Source organism: Leptonotus elevatus, chromosome 2, assembly GCF_054856555.1.
Source record: "Leptonotus elevatus isolate MCC_2025b chromosome 2, RoL_Lele_1.0, whole genome shotgun sequence".
Lineage (NCBI taxonomy): Eukaryota > Metazoa > Chordata > Actinopteri > Syngnathiformes > Syngnathidae > Leptonotus > Leptonotus elevatus.
In genome coordinates, this window is record NC_141240.1 from 23,088,576 (window position 1) to 23,104,870 (window position 16,295).

Below are 16,295 nucleotides of genomic sequence, written 5' to 3' on the forward strand. Positions count from 1 at the left end.
ATCAGGAAAAAGACTATTGCGTGTATATTTTGCGCTTCTTCAATTAAAATTGTCAACTTATGGTTGCCTTAACCATAATGCAGTGAGCAGCTGGAACAGAGACTTATCCTTTTCCATGGTTATTATACCATTCAACGCCTCTGGTACTCGTCACAAAAAACACAAAAATGTCTAAATGTGCCAATCCAAATCTCCGTTAATTGGTAATATTTCAATCTATAGTTATAAAACACTAATTGATTTAATTTATGAGCCGTGATGTGAGATCACAAAATAGTGACAGGTGATGTATACACTCGTTTGAATTTATCAGCCACGATCATCATCAGCATCAAGCTCAAAAACAGACTTATTTCCTCTTCTGGGCTTCGGCCCCGTTTCTCGCCGCATGTGTTGACATTGTGATATTGCAAAGTGACAATAAAAGTAAAGTGTTGTTGTGGGAGCAGAGGTGGGGGTGTCATTGTTGAAACGACATTGAGACTCTCGTTAGACAGCAGATGTTCGATGGGCAACTTCTCGTCTCAGCGGATTGGTGAGTTACTCAGCACTTTAAAGTAAAAATGTGCATGTCGTGTCTCTACAAAGTAAAGTATGCTTTATATACAATATAGTGGCAGTCCAATAACAACCATGTATGTCAAATGATCATTTTCTTCTCTCCAATGTAGGATAATAATGACTTCCTATATTAAAGGGATACTTACAGGATGAGTTGTTTTTGTTCCCTCTCAGTTTGTGTAGCAAGGCACGGTGATAAGCATTGCATTTACGTTGAAATCACCTAATTAAATGTACTGTACCTTTTTTGTAAATCATCTGCGCAAAACATTTTGCTCATTATCCAACAGGGTCGTCACTTTGTTATGTAGACCAAAGTAATGCTGATCGGTTCATTCATATTTTCTTTCAAACAAAGTGAATATGAGAGGTTTGTTCTGAGAGGAAGTCTACGTGCATGATTGAAGGCGAGGTCTTTTGGTGTGAAATATATCATTGGTTGTTAAAGCTAAACACTTTTAACAGTACAATGCATGCAAGATAAATTGACAATCTTGAAGTTAAAACGTCAAAAATCATGCTGAGAGCATCGGCATAAATGAACTTTACACGCCCACAAATTGACTGGATGACTTAAGATTTGTCACGTGGCACAGACAAACATAAAACAATTATTTAAAAAAAATAAAATAAAAACTTGGAGTTCAATTATACCTTTTTTTTCCTGTAAACAACTTAGCAACTGTGTTCGAGTAATTGCTACATAAATATAATTTATTACTGTATTATTGTTATCGATTTTGAGCAATGTGACCTAAGGAGATGGTAGTCAAAGGGATGTGATCTCTGGTTTTCTGATTCAAAGCATATGATCCAATATATTTTTAAATATCAAAGCAAAATGAAATAAGTAATTGTCGTCCTCTCTTAATCCATCCATCCATCCATCCATCCATCCATCCATCCATCCATCCATCCATCCATCCATCCATCCATCCAAGGAAGTCTCGCCGGCTTACATGGAGAGCTCCAGGAATGGACGACTATCTTGTCCACTGTCACCACAACTTGCGATTTGAGTTGCTCGACAACAAGTCGATGTGACAGTGACAAGATAGTCGTCCATTGCTGGAGCTCTCCAATGCAAGCCGGCGAGACTTCCTTGTTCGCCGAGCCGCTCACTCGATCAATAAAAGGCAGTTTGCAACGGCAGAGTCCAACCCAAGACATGCTTAGGACCGCCCCCTCATTTGAATAACATTTCGTCCTGGCAGATTTTCTGCAGCATGAAATAAATAAATGTAAAAGCAGAGCGTTTTTTATTGATTGATATTTAATTCTATTTATATATTTATTTTTGTATTTATTTTGACATTTACTTTTATATTTATTTTTACAATCGTGTTTTTTATTTTCGTTTTTTGGGGGGACTTTTATTGATTTATTTATGCATATATGTTTTGTTATTTATATTTCCATTTATATTTATTTTTTGGGATTTAATTTCACAAAATTATTTTTTATATCCATTTTTATTTTCACTTTTAGTCATTTATTTATTTATTTAGTCATTTATTTATTTATTTAGTCATTTAATTTTAATTTAGGCATTTTTGGTCCTCCATTAGTGCAGCCCGCCCCCTCAAAGTTCCAGCCTGGCCCAGCAAGACCTTGCTGCTGAGATAGTACTCGGATGTCCCCTGGGGAATTTAATTACCCCGGAAATTGTTGGTGGTGGAAAAACGCTCAAACTGAATTTTACCAAGGTAAATTGAAAAGTTCTCCAAAAGTTCCGGCGGTGGAAAAGGCCCTATTGGTGACCCTGCCAGGGGCACCACACCCCCAGACAACTTAGCTGCTAGGATCATTGGAACCACCACGATATGTTTGATAAGGGAGGAGGTTTTCCTCTCTTAAAGCACCCTAAAGCATTCAGGGATTTTATTTGTCAATGCAAAATCAATTCATCGGTCAGTCAATCAATCAATTGAAAAAAAAGAACTAGTCACTTATTTGATGCAAGAACGGATGTTCCGTCGCTTTAAGAGAAACCATTTAAAAATGAAAATTTAGATTTTACAAACAAACCTGCTCAACAATACAGACCATCCACCTTCTTTTTACTTTTGGTTGCATTTTTGGTTCTGAATGGCGATGATGTAATGTGACTGTATTTTATTTCATAATGTTTCAGTTAAAAAAAGTTTCAAGGTTAGATCAAGTTAATAAAAAAAAAAAAATCATTTGTGCTTCATCGTTATTTTGAAGCAACAGAAAGTAGTGAAGATGTTTCAAAATGTGGGATGCTGCCCTTTAAAGGACACCTTTTCACACAAATAGACACACTTTGTCGACATTTTTTTTTACCACCTGCTGTGACACATACAAAAATTGCTCCGTTAAAACTCACCACTGTTATAAGTTTAAAAGATCAAGGGTCGGACTGTCATTGTCCTGGTGTGTGTAGATCCAACATCCTTAAGCACCAACCATTTCAAACCCTAAACTCGCTTTCAATTATGTCCAGCATTTCTAAGTTGCGTCATAGGTCTCAAATGCAGTCCTGAATGCATGTTTAAGAGGTTTCCCCCCTCCAACACACCTGAATCAAATGATCAGGATCATTATCAGGTTTCTGCAGAGCTTGCTGATGAGCGCACCCCTTGAATCAGGTGTGTTGGAAGAGGGCTACCTCTAAAACATGTAGGATTCCGGCCCTCGGGGACTAGAGTTTAAGACCTATGACTTACGTGCTCTGGATTGTCTGAATTGATTTATTTATTTATTTTTAAACCTTTCTTTGTTTGAATAGCCACTCATCCAGAAAAGTGGAAAAAATGGTTTTTCTCCTCCCCTGACATTCTTGTCAGTGATGTAAGTTTTGATGATGGATAGTTTTCTCAACGACCGGATGTTCTTTAACGAAATTGAGGCTTCAATGGCTTTTACATTTCAAGACTTAACATTTTGGTCAGTGTGTCTCCTCATTTGCTCATTTGATTTGTTCTCCATATGCATATTTGTAGTGTGTTTATTTTTTTTATTTCTGTCTTATTCACATTGTTTTTTTTGTCCTTGGTCTTGCCTTGCATCTACTTTTGATTATGGGTCAAAAGTGCTTAGATAATCTAGTTGTGTATGCAGGATCCATTAGATTCCCATGTCTTGTTGTCTTTGTGGTGATAGACCAGTCTTCACATTAAAGTTAGTTGAGAGTTGACCGGCAACCTTACATGAAATTTCCCCTCACAGTATGTCAAAGCTTTTTCATAGCCCAGGAGATTGATAGAGGTAGGCGCTCCACTCTCCATTGTTTTATTATGAGGATATAAAGGGTGGCACAGGATCAATGTATGACGAATGAGTTTAAGGATCTTGCAGAGCCAGAGCACCGTGGTAACATTCCTGGGAAGTCATTACACTTTCAAAGGTCTCCTCTCTTGATTTTGTCTATCTGTGTGCCTGCCAGTTGGTCTGTCTCAGTTTATTTTAATCAATAAATATTTATATTTAAAAACATTTTTATTAGTGCTATTTGAGGTTGGTTTAGTGACCTAGAAGTCTCCCTTTCAGGTTATCTTTTGTACAAACCATTGTTTGGTTAAAACCAAAAGTTGAGTTGAATAAAAAAAAAAAAACTAAACAAGGACTGTTCGTTGGAGTTGCATTAAATCAAATCAAATCCATAGTGTTTTGTGTGGAGATTAGTGTCATGCAAATCCTAATGTGTCAAATTGTTTTACATGACTGCAAGCAATGGAAAGCTGAAAAGCTCAGCGAGACTTTGATAAGGAATCTCTTCTCACCACTGTAGCAGTGAGGGGGTTTTAATTAGTCCCAAGCATATGCTTCACTTTCATGAACATCTTTCTCTCTTGTTGAAGTTGAGAAGTAAAAAAAAAAAAAAAAGTTGGAAAACTTTGTCAAAGACAAGATGACACATTTGCATATGTGATCTGCCAATACGAAAGCAAACCCACACAGAGGTGGCCAACTTCCTTGATCTCATTTTGAGGATGTCATGCATGATTCAGCCCGAAGGACAGCAGCCAGGTGGCATTGCCACAGCACATTCAATATTTGCTCTATCAATAATTAAATACCCAAACTCCTGCGCTACAGTACAGTACACGGCTGACAGAGAGCAATACAGAGACTAGTTAAAAAAAAAAGAAAAGTAGTAAAACATGTTTTCTTTTCATGGGTTTGATAAACACACACACGCACAAGCATTTTTCCACACTCTTCTGCCTTGCAGCGTCTTGAATATTTCATGGCAGGGGAGAGGAAGAGGTCAAGAAAGCTCCCTGGTGTATCAGTAGAGTGCTTAGAAGAAACTTCTGGTCAAAATTTCTGTTTGTTGGCCAGTTCCTCCGTAACGAAAGCTACTCCCCAACATTTGCAAGGTCCGCAAGATCTAGTCAGTTGCGTTGCTTTGTAGCTAAGTGTCTCCAAGCAGTGTTGCCCACTTGGCGACACTGCTTTGCGTGTTCACTCTCACCCCCATAAGAAAATGTTCACTTTGTATATGTTTTTCCTCGGCAGCAGCTTGTTAACAGATAATTATTAGATTGCGTCCAGTCAATCCAGCATTTAAAATCCTTTAAAAAGTGTTTCTATTTATCTGTAGCATGCCATTATGGCGGTGATGACATTTCCTGTGCAAGATTGAAGGCAAACAGTAATCTTAGACTAGTTTTGTTTTGCCTACAACTCTTATAACCCAAGTTAAATATTTATTATTGTAAGTACTGCCGAGCTACATGCGTCACCTCAAGCATACTTATATTAAGCTTATTTAGCGCCAAGACTAAGAGTCCGAGAAATATAACTCGCTTGGGTGCGTGACGAATGTGTGATTGCAGCCGGTGAGCTGCTTCTACCTCTCTCGCTACACATTCTTTTTCAACTCTTCATTTTGAAGCAGTGTTCCAACTCTAGAAGAGTTACTAACTATCAAAGTTCAGAAACCTTGAGCAAAGAACCGAAATAAGTTCAGCTTCGCAGTTAGTGAGCTACACAGATGAGTTACATAAAGCAAGACCTCATTGAATTCTGCTGCAAATCATACAGAGACAATGTTTTTAGTTTCCTTGCACGGTTTTACAATATTTATCTTTCATAGGACAAAAACAAGAATCGCTCTCCAGTGACTCTCTCAATGACTCTCTCTCTTTCTCTGTCTCTCACTCTCTCTCTCTGAGCGAATTACAAATCATTAATATTGGCAATTTGTTGTGTGTTCATCTCATGTGAAAATATTTGACATTTGAAGTGATCTAGCACTTCAGCAAACTGGTTTCCCTCAGGTAAATCCCTAATAAAATTCCTAGCCTGAGGAGGAGCAGATTCCAATGAAGTAGAAACAGAGATGACAATGGCTGCAAAGTAATTTTGCTTAATAGCTGCTTGGTGCTTATTTCACCTCGGGGAAGAGGAATGTTTGTTTACTACTCCTGTCCTGTGAAAAGCTGACACCTGGTGCAAACAAAATGTTGAACTGTATCATAAACAACAGCTCTAATTCAACAAAAAGCATACCATGTGCTGCCTGAGGATGATGATCCAAGATCAGTGATTGTTATTTTAACCGTGCTGCCGACATCGCAGAATTACAGCGGCTCTTTTAGGACTGTCAGTGAATTTCATCAGTCCGTCACTCTGTCATCATCATTATTATCGTGATGAACTGGTGAAAAATACAAATACACAAACTGTATTAAGTGATATGACCAGCTCAAATTATGTATTAAAAATTTGGCTTGCTTACATTACGCTGAGGAATTCTTCTTCTTCTTCTCTTAGTTTATCTTGGCATTCCAGGTTGTTATTGTAGCAGTGCATAAGTAATCAGGCCAAGTGGCAAGCTAGCGAGAAACTTTATTACAGGTTACATCGATCACATTAGATCATTTGCAACATTGACATCCGAAAGAAGGGCTGACGGGTAGAAGCCACGGCTTATTAGTAACCCGTCCCCATCGATTCTTACAATACGCATCAGTCATATAAATTGATTATGAAGGCCGATTCATATTGTTATCAAACCCAGACTTAAGTCTGCACACTCCTCGCTCAGTTCATCTTGAGTACAGTCCATGTATAAGTTGCAGCTAGTGCCAAAGATTTGGAATCGGTAAATCGCCACCAACAGGCCCACCCAACCAGGCGAGCGCATGCTCGTTCACCAGTAGCGTCTTCGCTGACCTTGGATCAGCTTTCACACATGTTGTGGCTTCCAGAAGAGCAGCTCGGTTTGCATTCTGCCCATTGCGTCCACAGCAATGTTCACTCGATTCTGGTCAGCTCAGCCACCGGCCCACCACTGTTGCCAGCATCCAGATGATGCTTAGATCTTGATACTCCTTAGCGCCCACCAAGGCCACCCACCATCCTGGAACCATGTTTACCAACCCATTGTAAAAATTTACAGCAGATACATTGCAGCCACAATACAACCTTATCACGACAGCCTTGCATGTAACATCAAATGTCCAAACAGAAATAGAGCCAGACAATGTTTACATTCTTACAGGAACAGCAATACATGTTATCAATCCAGGTGCATAAACAAGTTAACCATGGCAGTGTCAGCAAGTAATCATATGCTATAATTCACATTATTCAAATCATAACAGCTCCCGTTTTGGGTTAATTAGTAATATGTTATACAATAATCTCATTTGGGTAAAACATAATCTACAATTTAATGATTTGAGTTACAGTTTGCAGTTATTGTCTCTCAAACGCCGCCAATCCTTCAACTCTTTTCACGATCCGTATTTTCTTCTGAGAAGATGAGTCTTTAGTTTGAATGAAGATCAGACAGTCTTTTGTCTATGTGTTCTCGATAAGTCAATTCTTTCTCAATTGTCGCGCCCTTCTGGCAATGTCAGCATTTCGTTTTGTGAGACTTTCATTGACGTATACATGTTTGACTTTAAGATAGTAGCTATCTCTCAATAGAGCAATCTTTTTCTTCCAGTCAACACACCTGGTCAGAACTGCCGTCGTGTTTCCCCAGTTGGAAGCGAAAAGCACATCTCAATTAATCCCAAATCTGAGTCAAGTTGTTCCACAGTCTCGTTCGCTAAAATTTGGTCGGAATCAACTGCATTTGTGCCTGCCGCAGCTCTCGCCGGAGCGCCGCGGCGTGGTTTAATCTGTAACCTGTAACTATCACATCGTTGATACGAAGATGTCTCTTTCTTCAACTGCTGAATTTCCTGCAGAAGTGGCTCGATGCTCTTTTTCATTTCAAGCCTTTCGGTGACCATTTCTTTGAGTTTTTGTAAGAGAAGATTTTATCTCATCAGGCATATTGCAACATTGTAGTTAAAAATCCCAATGTTAAAATAGTATAAGTGGGTTTTTGTATACTTGTTGCTATTTCCCTTGTTAAAGCACTCTGTGTTGCATTTGTAATTTGTGAAGTACTATATCATTAAAATTTGATTTGATTATGATGTGAAACAGAAAGCTCCCTGATGTCATCAATAATCAATCAGTTATGGATGTGATTTTGAGTTTCATTTACTGACCTAACTGTAAAATAATCTCCATTTGCACGTGGCATCCACAGCTGCTGCCGCCCCCAGACTCTTCACTCTGGTGGCTATCAAATTGAGTGATGTTGTTCCGCATTCCATTTTCTCAACTTGGGAGAGGTGTCATCACATTTTTTCGTTTGCAACCAGCATGCACATTCACAACAGACCCTGAGAGGTTGTTATGGTGGTGCACTTTGGCTCAGACACGCTGACGAAAGTGTTTGAAGTGTTGGGTCGCAGATTTGACCTAAGGGGGGCTGTAAACAGCTGATCACAGAGACCAAAAAAAGACCATGTTGCATCGAGGAAGAAAAATCCTGCTTGTCTTAAATGCTGAAACAGATGAGCGATGTGTTGTGGGCTTCGTTGAACCGAGCAATCAAATTAAAAGTGTAAATAAAACATTAGTGGTATATTTGTTGCCATGCACTGACTCGTGCCATTCTATTTCAGATCCTTCTTTCCACACCTGCAATCTCTTATTTAATATTTGATCTGCAATGGTGGGATTTCAATCCCTGCTGGCTGTTATAAATATTAAATATGAATATGATCTAAGTCAAGTAAAACCGTGACCTTGGTGAGAGAAATTTCCACGTACCAAGTTGCAACACCTGTTACTGAGTGGGAAATATGGGCACAAATTAGTAGTAAGGCAACTGTTAAAGTGGACGACAAAACTGCTTATCATTTTTGTCCATCTCATCAGAGTCCACAATTTGTGTCAATACGGTATGCAAAGTTTTTTAGAATGACAGAAGACATGCTGCCTTCCTGTCAAATTCGTATTTCAGACGCCTCAAAATCAAGCTGGCATTTGTGACTGTACCTTTCAAAAGTGCGCATTCAAACAAATGTTGCGGCTTTGCACATTCAGATGATTAGATGCAGGGTGACATCACTGCCAATGTCTGTCACGACAATATTTTGCTTGGAACACTTGTTTCACCTCTGACAACAAGTCGGAAGCCTACCAATTTGCGCACATGACCCCAAAGGTGTCTAAGGACATCATGCGAACTTAACGTGTGTTGTATTGTCCGACATAACAGGATGGCAGACATGATCACGCCTCCATCCCACAGATGCATGTATAATGGACTAATACTGACTACTGAAGTGAAGCCACTGGAGGCCATCTTGCATTGCCACTCACGAAGCGCACCTAACTTGAATAAATTGATTTCTCAGCCGCGTTTTCACATGATTTCCTTCCTCCACGGTGAAAATGCCACAGTGTGTGATGTACGGTTAATAGTCTGGGTTTGGGAGAAACGTTACATACACATTTCATCGGTAAGAACTTGATTATAATTGTTCTCTTATAAGGTATATCTACTCAGAGATTCATTTGCATCATATTGTCAGAACCATTCACAACCGAATGAAAGTAAGCTGATGAGAAATTGTGGCCCCTCTCAATCGTTTAAGTTGCCCATCCCTCTTCTGTTCATTGTCACTCTACTTCATTTCCAGATATCTTTTCTGGTGTGTTGCCAAAAATGATTAATACCACAAAAGAGAAGTGGAGGATGTAGATCTTGATTTATGAAACAAAGAGTTGGTTTTGTATTATCCACAGTCAAAAGAGGCAAGGCATAAACTGATGTCCTACCTCAATGTCTGATCTGTCATTTATCAAACACCCCCAAGGAAAATCGAGGACTGCAGGTTCCACAATTCTTGATAAGAAAGCTGCAGACGTCGTAGACCATGGCCAAGTCTTACATAAGCTCATGATGACAATAAGAAACTCAAGTCGACAAGGCATGGGGCCTCATGTACTAAGACTTGCATGGCTTTCATACTAAAACACGGCGTACGTTCATTTCCAGAAAACTTTGCACGCATAAAAAAATCCCGTCGTACAAATCTGTGCGTACATATGAATCTAAGCATATTCCTTTCATACATCTCAATCAATGCAGAAATGCATAGTACCAGACTCCTCCCTCTCCACGCCCGCACATAAATATGCAAATTAGTATAAACAGGGCTGGCGGGTGGGAATGATAACGATGCATGATAAGACAATCACAATATAAAGCATGAGGCACAAATGAAAAAAAAAAAGATATGAGCTGGAGACACTTGTAAACAAAGTAGAGGCCCGAAAAACTATGATTTTTGTCAGGCTGTCTTCGGAAGTGCCTTCGGAGTATCTCGGCCGTCGCCGTTAGTGACTGAATGCTGAAGGGCATCAAATTGTGATCGTGGAGGCCTTAAGTTAAATTTAATACAATAATATAAGACAACCCTCCGCCGCCGCTGATGACGTGTTTAAGGAGCATCGTTTGTGATCGTGGAGGTTTAAACTTGGAAGACGCGCACGACGTGCACAACCGCCCCACCTCCCACAGTGACAATATTCCGTGTTATGTCCGCCGCCGATAGATAGAGGGCATGTTGAATGCGCTTGTTTAAGGGGCATCATTTTGTCATTGATCAATTTGTAATTGGAAAAACCTACGCACCCCCCACCCCCCATTACAAGTACATTGTATATCTAGCAATTGATTAAATAATTCAATTATTTTGATAAACGCTAAATAATGCGGTTTCATCCGTAGATGCACAAGATGACAAAAAGTTGAGTTTGTCTGCCTCCTACAAGGTGCAGTCTTGCCTCTGCGACAATTACCGCCTGCTCCTCATACCTTTTCTGTAATATAGTACCTTGTCAGGCTCACTTAAAAAAAAAGAAGCTGGGTCAGTGTGAACTTGGAGAAGACAGATGTGTATTTTCCATTAGGGATTGAAATGTTGAAGGAATACAGTGCTGGTTCACGTGTGGCTGACACAAAGATAAAGAAAAATTCAGATTAGATTGTGTCGCCTTGAAACATGATTATTGGCGGAACAATTACACCTCTAATTAACTTTAGACCTACCCCTCCGGGATGTGACTAATAATTACCATGATTCCATTGTGGTGTTATGAAAGCATTTTGTGTGACGCGTATGAACTGATTGGATACAATTGGTGACAGTGGTGGGAGTTGAACCCATGCCTCCTGAGAGAATGAAGGCTGAATGCAGCGCCTTAAACAACTCGGCCCCACTACCTGCAAAACACTGTCTAGGAGTGTGTTTGTTGGCACACAAATTGGCAAAAAAAATTGTAGGGAAGAAATCGGATAAATATTAAGTTTCCACAACAACATCCATGTTAGTGCCGTCCAACTCAGTCTTATGCATAACGTAATGAAGCCTGCTTGGATCAGAGGTAAAGCATCTTCAAAGACAAACCAAAAAGTCCAGTGGTTCTGGACCTAATGCCTAATTAAATGAGTATATAATCCTGAGTCATCCACAGAAATTGGAGCATATTACTTCCAGGTAGTGTGGCCGACCGGTCAAAGGCGCTGGATTAAGGCTCCAGTCTCTCAGGAGGCGTGGGTTCAAATCCCATCACTGCCAGTTCTTCCTAACAGTTTTGTTTGTAGCAAAGTATAGGAATTTGATTTTCTGTTTGTGTTTTGTCCTCTCACTACCATTCCCGAAATTTCAGTATTTTTGCCTTTCACACTAAGCGGGACTGACTACTTAATAAGTGACAACACAGAGAAATTAGACTAAGAATGGTGAAAGATGGCCCAACTTTCCAAAGTGAAGTAAATGAATTGAAGAAGGGGTCAAATCCCTTGGCCACAGCCAATGAGTAGACAATTTTTAACTTCACATGATTAACCTTCAAAATAACTACTTGGTAGAAGTTCAACAACATCCTCGACTGAGGATTGTGCTACTAAATAACCAGGTCGAGATAGCAGAGGATGGTTTCGATCCATCGACCTCTGGGTTATGGGCCCAGCACGCTTACGCTGCACCACTCTGCTGCTGTAAAGGTCTTGTTAGCCTGTACTCTCTTGTAGCTGAAGAAGAATTAGGTCTGACATTTCGCCATGGATCAGAGCAGGCTTCATTACGTTATGCACAAGGCTAGGCAGGACAGCATGAACCTGGATTTTGGTGTGGAAACCTATTTGTCCGCCAAGTCTGCGCCGCAGACCGCAACCTAACTTACATTGCCCAAACATTTCCTTTCTGTTAGTGGCTTCTAAGGTAGTGTGGCCAAGTGGTTGAAGGCGCTGGATTTAAGCTGCAGTCTCTTAGGAGGTGTGTGTTCAAATCCCACCATTGCCAATTCTTCCTTGCAGTTCTGTTTGTAGCAAAGTATAGGAGTTTGATTTTATGTTTGTGTTTTGTCCTCTTACCACCATTCCCGAAATTTCAGTATTTTTGCCTTTCACACTAAACGGGACTGACTACTTAATCAGTGACAACACAGAGAAATCAGACTAAGAATGGTGAAAGATGGCCCAATTTTCCAAAGTGAAGTAAATGATTTGAAGAAGGGGTCAAATCCCTTGGCCACAGCCAATGAGTAGACACTTTTTAACTTCACATGATTAACCTTCAAAAGAACTACTTGGTAGAAGTTCAACAACATCCGAGACTGAGGATTGTGCTACTAAATAACCAGGTCTAGATAGCAGAAGATGGTTTCGATCCATCGACCTCTGGGCTATGGGCCCAGCACGCTTCCGCTGCGCCACTCTGCTGCTGTAGTGGTGCTTGTTGGCCTGTACTCTCTTGTCGCTGAAGAAGAATTAGGTCTGACATATCGCCATGGATCAGAGCAGGCTTCATTACGTTATGCACAAGGCTCGGCAGGACAGCATGAACCTGGATTTTGGTGTGGAAACCTATTTGTCCGCCAAGTCTGCGCCTCAGACCGCAACATAACTTACATTGCCCAAACATTTCCTTTCTGTTCATGGCTTCTAAGGTAGTGTGGCCGAGTGGTCGAAGGCGCTGGATTTAGGCTCCAGTCTCTTAGGAGGTGTGGGTTCAAGTCCCAACACTGCCAATTCTGTGACAATGGAAGTAGTATCCTACAAATTCTGTGGATGACTTTAGACAATATACTTATTTTACTATGCGAACAAGCATGAGGTCCACAACTGTTTGCCATTGGACGTTTCTGGTTGGCTTGAAGATAATTTACCTCTGATCCAAGCAGGCATCATTACCTTATGTGCAAGGTTTTGTTGGACACCACTAACCTGGATGTTCTTGGGGAAACCTGATTATTTTACTAAAAAAGATTTGCAGGTAGTGTGGCCGAGCGGTCAAAGGCGCTGGATTAAGGCTCCAGTCTCTCAGGAGGTGTGTGTTCAAATCCCACCACTGCCAGTTCTTACTTTCAGTTTTGTTTGTAGCAAAGTATAGGAATTTGATTTTCTGTTTGTGTTTTGTCCTCTTACCACCATTCCCGAAATTTCAGTATTTTTGCCTTTCACACTAAACGGGACTGACTACTTAATCAGTGACAACACAGAGAAATCAGACTAAGAATGGTGAAAGATGGCCCAATTTTCCAAAGTGAAATAAATGAATTGAAGAAGGGGTCAAAACCCTTGGCCATAGCCAATGAGTAGACAATTTTTAACTTCACATGATTAACCTTCAAAAGAACTACTTGGTAGAACTTCAACAACATCCTAGACTGAGGATTGTGCTACTAAATAACCAGGTCGAGATAGCAGAGGATGGTTTCGATCAATCGACCTCTGGGTTATGGGCCCAGCACGCTTCCGCTGCGCCACTCTGCTGCTGTAGTGGTACTTGTTGGCCTGTACTCTCTTGTCGCTGAAGAAGAATTAGGTCACATTTCGCCATGGATCAGAGCAGGCTTCATTACGTTATGCACAAGGCTAGGCAGGACAGCATGAACCTGGATTTTGGTGTGGAAACCTATTTGTCCGCCAAGTCTGCGCCTCAGACCGCAACATAACTTACATTGCCCAAACATTTCCTTTCTGTTATTGGCTTCTAAGGTAGTGTGGCCGAGTGGTCGAAGGCGCTGGATTTAGGCTCCAGTCTCTGAGGAGGCGTGGGTTCAAGTCCCACCACTACCAATTCTGTGACAATGGAAGTAGTATCCTACAAATTCTGTGGATGACTTTAGACAATATGCTTAATTTACTATGCTAACAAGCATGAGGTCCACAACTGTTTGCCATTGGACGTTTCTGGTTGGCTTGAAGATAATTTAACTCTGATCCAAGCAGGCGTCATTACCTTATGCGCAAGGTTTTGTTGGACACCACTAACCTGGCGGTTCTTGTGGAAACCTGATATTTTTACTGAAAAAGATTTGCAGGTAGTGTGGCCGACCGGTCAAAGGTGCTGGATTAAGGCTCCAGTCTCTCAGGAGGCGTGGGTTCAAATCCCATCACTGCCAATTCTTCCTTACAGTTTTGTTTGTAGCAAAGTATAGGAATTTGATTTTCTGTTTGTGTTTTGTCCTCTTACCACCATTCCCGAAATTTCAGTATTTTTGCCTTTCACACTAAACGGGACTGACTACTTAATCAGTGACAACACAGAGAAATCAGACTAAGAATGGTGAAAGATGGCCCAATTTTCCAAAGTGAAGTAAATGAATTGAAAAAGGGGTCAAATCCCTTGGCCACAGCCAATGAGTAGACAATTGTTAACTTCACATGATTAACCTTCAAAATAACTACTTGGTAGAAGTTCAACAACATCCTAGACTGAAGATTGTGCTACTAAATAACCAGGTCAAGATAGCAGAGGATGGTTTTGATCCATCGACCTCTGGATTATGGGCCCAGCACGCTTCCGCTGCGCCACTCTGCTGCTGTAGTGGTACTTGTTGGCCTGTACTCTCTTGTCGCTGAAGAAGAATTATGTCTAACATTTCGCCATGGATCAGAGCAGGCTTCATTACGTTATGCACAAGGCTAGGCAGGACAGCATGAACCTGGATTTTGGTGTGGAAACCTATTTGTCCGCCAAGTCTGCGCCTCAGACCGCAACATAACTTACATTGCCCAAACATTTCCTTTCTGTTAATGGCTTCTAAGGTAGTGTGGCCGAGTGGTCGAAGGCGCTGGATTTAGGCTCCAGTCTCTGAGGAGGCGTGGGTTCAAGTCCCACCACTGCCAATTCTGTGACAATGGAAGTAGTATCCTGCAAATTCTGTGGATGACTTTAGACAATATGCTTAATTTACTATGCTAACAAGCATGAGGTCCACAACTGTTTGCCATTGGACGTTTCTGGTTGGCTTGAAGATAATTTAACTCTGATCCAAGCAGGCGTCATTACCTTATGCGCAAGGTTTTGTTGGACACCACTAACCTGGCGGTTCTTGTGGAAACCTGATATTTTTACTGAAAAATATTTGCAGGTAGTGTGGCCGACCGGTCAAAGGCGCTGGATTAAGGCTCCAGTCTCTCAGGAGGTGTGGGTTCAAATCCCATCACTGCCAGTTCTTCCTTACAGTTTTGTTTGTAGCAAAGTATAGGAATTTGATTTTCTGTTTGTGTTTTGTCCTCTTACCACCATTCCCGAAATTTCAGTATTTTTGCCTTTCACACTAAACGGGACTGACTACTTAATCAGTGACAACACAGAGAAATCAGACTAAGAATGGTGAAAGATGGCCCAATTTTCCAAGGTGAAGTAAATGAATTGAAGAAGGGGTCAAAACCCTTGGCCATAGCCAATGAGTAGACAATTTTTAACTTCACATGATTAACCTTCAAAAGAACTACTTGGTAGAAATTCAACAACATCCTAGACTGAGGATTGTGCTACTAAATAACCAGGTCGAGATAGCAGAGGATGGTTTCGATCAATCGACCTCTGGGTTATGGGCCCAGCACGCTTCCGCTGCGCCACTCTGCTGCTGTAGTGGTACTTGTTGGCCTGTACTCTCTTGTCGCTGAAGAAGAATTAGGTCTAACATTTCGCCATGGATCAGAGCAGGCTTCATTACGTTATGCACAAGGCTAGGCAGGACAGCATGAACCTGGATTTTGGTGTGGAAACCTATTTGTCCGCCAAGTCTGCGCCTCAGACCGCAACATAACTTACATTGCCCAAACATTTCCTTTCTGTTCACGGCTTCTAAGGTAGTGTGGCCGAGTGATCGAAGGCGCTGGATTTAGGCTCCAGTCTCTTAGGAGGCGTGGGTTCAAGTCCCACCACTGCCAATTCTGTGACAATGGAAGTAGTATCCTACAAATTCTGTGGATGACTTTAGACAATATACTTATTTTACTATGCGAACAAGCATGAGGTCCACAACTGTTTGCCATTGGACGTTTCTGGTTGGCTTGAAGATAATTTACCTCTGATCCAAGCAGGCATCATTACCTTATGCGCAAGGTTTTGTTGGACACCACTAACCTGGATGTTCTTGGGGAA

At 40.9% G+C, this 16,295-nt stretch overlaps 8 non-coding genes across 8 annotated transcripts; all 8 read left to right on the forward strand.

Annotated features, from left to right (window-relative positions):
* The first annotated feature begins 11,389 nt into the window (after positions 1-11,389).
* Positions 11,390-11,471, forward strand: trnal-aag (transfer RNA leucine (anticodon AAG)). Its single transcript has one exon. It is a non-coding gene; the product is annotated as a tRNA-Leu (tRNA).
* Positions 11,472-12,842: 1,371 nt separating this feature from the next.
* Positions 12,843-12,924, forward strand: trnal-uag (transfer RNA leucine (anticodon UAG)). Its single transcript has one exon. It is a non-coding gene; the product is annotated as a tRNA-Leu (tRNA).
* A 244-nt stretch (positions 12,925-13,168) lies between these two features.
* On the forward strand, positions 13,169-13,250 carry trnal-aag (transfer RNA leucine (anticodon AAG)). The gene has a single exon. It is a non-coding gene; the product is annotated as a tRNA-Leu (tRNA).
* A 643-nt stretch (positions 13,251-13,893) lies between these two features.
* On the forward strand, positions 13,894-13,975 carry trnal-uag (transfer RNA leucine (anticodon UAG)). Its single transcript has one exon. It is a non-coding gene; the product is annotated as a tRNA-Leu (tRNA).
* A 244-nt stretch (positions 13,976-14,219) lies between these two features.
* Positions 14,220-14,301, forward strand: trnal-aag (transfer RNA leucine (anticodon AAG)). Its single transcript has one exon. It is a non-coding gene; the product is annotated as a tRNA-Leu (tRNA).
* Positions 14,302-14,946: 645 nt separating this feature from the next.
* Positions 14,947-15,028, forward strand: trnal-uag (transfer RNA leucine (anticodon UAG)). Its single transcript has one exon. It is a non-coding gene; the product is annotated as a tRNA-Leu (tRNA).
* Positions 15,029-15,272: 244 nt separating this feature from the next.
* On the forward strand, positions 15,273-15,354 carry trnal-aag (transfer RNA leucine (anticodon AAG)). Its single transcript has one exon. It is a non-coding gene; the product is annotated as a tRNA-Leu (tRNA).
* A 645-nt stretch (positions 15,355-15,999) lies between these two features.
* Positions 16,000-16,081, forward strand: trnal-uag (transfer RNA leucine (anticodon UAG)). The gene has a single exon. It is a non-coding gene; the product is annotated as a tRNA-Leu (tRNA).
* Positions 16,082-16,295: the final 214 nt, after the last annotated feature.